Source organism: Rhagoletis pomonella, unplaced genomic scaffold, assembly GCF_013731165.1.
Source record: "Rhagoletis pomonella isolate Grant_MI unplaced genomic scaffold, Rhpom_1.0 Rhpom_scaffold_00003, whole genome shotgun sequence".
NCBI lineage: Eukaryota > Metazoa > Arthropoda > Insecta > Diptera > Tephritidae > Rhagoletis > Rhagoletis pomonella.
The window spans coordinates 66,937,368-66,941,802 of NW_023458557.1; positions in this window are offsets into that span (position 1 = coordinate 66,937,368).

A 4,435-nucleotide genomic window follows, 5' to 3' on the forward strand; every position below is an offset into this window, starting at 1 on the left:
CTTCTTCGAGGCACTTTACTGTTTTCGCAACAATCGGTTATGCATCAGCGATTTATGAAATTACAAACTGCACTTCTTCTTAGATTATTTGCGCAGAAAAATACAACAACATACAATATTTAAAATAAATAGAAACACTGGTATTATTCATTTATTTAATATGCTAAGTAATTATTACAGCAATTATAATAAAAATATTTTTACAAATTTATTTTTGAAATTGTATTCTTTTCGAATGTTGTGTTTTCATCTAAGTCTTTCAGCTGTTCGTGCCATACTGAAAATTCCAAGAGGTAAGTAGTTACGCCTGAGAGAACACGCTCTTCCACCTGTCTTGCTAAACTTATTCAGAAAAGCGCTTGGTGGTGGAAATCAACAGGTACAAAGTATTTAAAGAGAAGACATAAATGCACTGGAAAAACCAAGCGCTTCGTTGATGGACAAACATTTTCTTTGCCTTCTCGGGCAAGCGTTAATTCATTTCTGTAAAATTTATTACAAAGAAAGAAATGGAAGAAAATATCTCGCTTGGTTAGGCTGAAATCGATATACAGGGTATCCTAGACCACCCGTTCAACCCCTCTAAAACAGAGGGAAACGTTTTTTATTGAAAAACGTAAAAATATGATCTACCAATTCAGTGATGCCCTATCTTAAGGCCCGTATGCAGCTCTAAAGAAAACGTTGGTGGTACTATCGACCGAAAGTGGGTTAGACTGGCCGAAAGTCATTTTTTTAAATGAGACATATGTATGTATGTACATATTTTTACTACAGATTCGAATTCTGAAGATAAAAATAAATAAGAATTTTGTTTGAAACTTTTTCTCGGAATTTTTTCACCTCTAAATGACCTTCGAACTTCAACTCGTCCTGGACTTCTGAAATGAGTAAAAAGCCAGTAGATAATTTGAGGAGCTAAAAGCCCTTCCAAAAGGCCTTCTTGAAAGTCAAGAGGCTTCCCACTCTGTATTCCCTTATTTTTTTGTATGGAGTGGCAGAAATTGAAGGCCTTCTGCTTTCGTTACCCAAATAAGGGCTTCTAGAAGGGCTTTGTAGGACGTGTTTAAGAAGACCTTTTGGAGGAGTTCTTAATTCATAAAAATCATACTTCCTTAAAGAGTTTATTTAAGGTTTATTTCAAATATGTTTTGATTGCAATCGAAAATGCATATTTAAATTCATTTGTAGTGTTAAATAATATAAACTTACACATTCGCATAAATTGCAAATATCAAACGCCCTTTTAGAAGCCATGCAGGGAAGCACTATTTCCAGTATTTCTTCGGTAGGCCTTTGAGAATGGCTTTTCTTAAGAAGGCCTACTTAAATTATTTTCTGAGAATGTTTTATCGGAAAACGAAAAAATATTAATTACCAAGAGGGGGATGCTCTATATTTTGGTTAACGGACCGGAAGTCCATTGTTTTAACCGGAAGTCCATTCAAGAAAAAAGTTTCCGAAAAAGTTATGTATTTTTATGAACAGAATTCGTGGTAAAAAACATGTACATATATCCCATTTAAAAAATGGACTTCCGATGAGTTTAACTCACTTCCGGTCGAAAGCGGAAGCCGGTAACAACACCACCTAAAGATAGAGCATCCCAGATTTTGTAGGTCCTATTTTTACGTGGGTGTGGACGGGGGGTCTAGAACATCCTGTACTTTCCCTGCAGGGAAACCGCGGACTTGTGAATAAAATTTCTAGTTCTGTAAAGATCTTTTTTGCCAAATACGAACCAGTCCGATAGTAACTAGATCCCAGACAGTTCAAAATCAGCGAAATGTACTCTTAAAAAAACTATTTTATTTCACATCTTTCATTATAAATCTATATCTAAGGTGACGAATTTAGAACTGGTTCGGAATTATAGAAAAAGGGATGCAATACGAACTAGATCTTATCTGACGAGTTTAGAACTAGTTCGGAACTACCGAAAAAGGGATGCAGCGGGGGCTTGTTTACTTTACATAGATATATGTTTGCGGATTTTTCGTTCGAATGCACTTTCATTCTGCACTTCGCGTATGGTTTTTCATAATTTGGTAATACAAAACAAAAGTGTGTGTTAACATTTTAACATCTTGGAACCGTCTGGAACTAACCAATAACAGCGAGCACCTCTGCAAAGTCAGCTACAGCCAAAGGCATGTAAACGTACATTTCTTACAATCATTCAAACAAATTTAATTTCAAATTGAAAAAAATTTCTTTGAAAATAATTTAAAATCGCACACGGAAGAACCGAAAAGATTGAAAAATCATGATGCTTTTCTCTTTCGTATGTCGATTTTAGAATTGGTTCGGAACAATAGAATTTCGGACTAGTTCGGAACTATCGAAAAAGGGATGCAGCGGGGGGCAATTGACACTTCCTAGGACATCAACATGTTAATTCGCCAGTTGTTTGCATGCAAAAGCACACCAGTTCAGATCTAGAGACATTCCCCACAGGGTTGAAAATTCGTATATGGTACAAATTTTGGACAAACCTAAATTAGTCGCTTATACTATACATACTAGACATAGTACATAGGAACTTATACATATGAACTTACAATGCTCTGCAGCTAAAAATGGCCAAAATTAAGGTCGCCTAATAAACTGCGGTACTGGGGTACGGTCTTTATACGGGTCATGCAGTTTCAGTGCACGACTGTAATCGATCCCGATTATTAGTTGGGTTTCAGGTACAGAAGTCCACGCATGTGTGGAAAGTTTTTAATAGTCATTCACCAGGGAGTGGTCAAAAAAGGTGTTTACACCAAGTGTCCTCCAGGTAGCAACCGAACGCGTGTTCGGGAGCGACCTAATTGTGACTGTACTAAGTTCCAGTATGAAAATATTAACGAAGCTACATACTTACGTGGCTGTTTACAGATGAAAAAATGAGTAAACAAATCGATCATGTTGTGATAGACGGAAGGTACGCTTCCACCGTTTTAAACGTACGTTCACCCCGAGGGACAAACATCGACTCGGATCAGCACATAAGATACGCACATGCTTCTGTGCAGCAAAAAATGTGCGTCCAATAATGCAAGGGAATCTTAACGTCGAAAAGCCGCAATCGCATCTTCTCTCAGGGAGCAGTCTTCAACAAACCGACATATGCGAGGTGGAACTACAATTCTCACTCATTACGTCGTACCGCCGGAGAAGTAGTCGGATTTCAGTGAGCCCGAAAACGCAAGTGGTACGAAGAGAAATATCACAAAGGAAAAAAAGATGTCGTCTGACGATGATGGTGCAGTCGAACTCCCGACGACTATGCCTAGGTACGAATAGCAGTTACTTTGCTGAACAAATATGAACGATTGACATATGTAGTTCGGCGGATTAATATACGGCTCCGTTGGCTTGGCCATGTAGTGGATGGGCATTGGCCATTGGCATGGCGGCGATAGAAAGACCAGATGGAGGACTTGGGTTCACTTGGCATTTCCAATTGTTGACACAAAAATAAATGATTGGTGTGCTTTTTTGGACTCGACCAGAATCGCGTTTCTATGGGATCTTGAGAGAAGCGTACGAGCACTGCCCATGCCACGATGTTAAAGTCGTCTTAGGAATATTTGGTCCATCATCGAAACATCCACAAAGGCACTTGGGCGTCCCCCGATTAAATAACGAAAAACAAAATTGATGACGTTGTGATAGACGAAAAATTAGAAGTGGGACTCCATCTCCCAATCAGTTCGCACCGTTGCGGAAGAGGTGGTTGGTTACCTCTACCCACCCCGAAACAAATGGTATGACGAAGAGTGCCGTGCCGGTTCGATGGAGAAATACGCAGCAAACCAAGCCGTCCTGCATCCAATGGCGACGCGAGAGACAACTGAACGATACCGTGGAAAATAGAGACGTCTTAAAAAAAAAACGATGGATAGGGCGATGTACCACCTGCCGAAGATTGAAATCTCAGCGCACTTTGCCCAATCTATTAGAAGGAGATCCTGCTGTTTGGGCCTATTTGCGCAGGATAAGCCTTCTTAACATGGTATGCAAGGTCTTATCGATTCTGTGCGAATAACTCAAACCTTCACGACTGGCCAGATTTTCGCAGTTCGTCAAATCATGGACTCGAATCACGGCATTTGATATCGAACTTACATATGTAACTCGAATGGAAATTTGATTTTGAGATCACAGCATTCGATAGCCAGTGCGCCTCGGCAATTGAAATTGTATTATGGAGAAAGCCACTGTCATTTTATTCGATTCGATTCGAAACGTGTAATCACAAACAAACGTCTTCTTGACTTGCGACATATCGTCCCGTTTCTGCCTTAACCACGTATCTACAATTTTTGGGAAAACTAATATTACCACTTATAACAGCTGTTTAAGCGTCACACTATTTCAAAATAGAACAAAGGCTTAATGAGGGTGCTCACTACTGTTAGTGGAACCAGAAATATTAAGTAAAAAA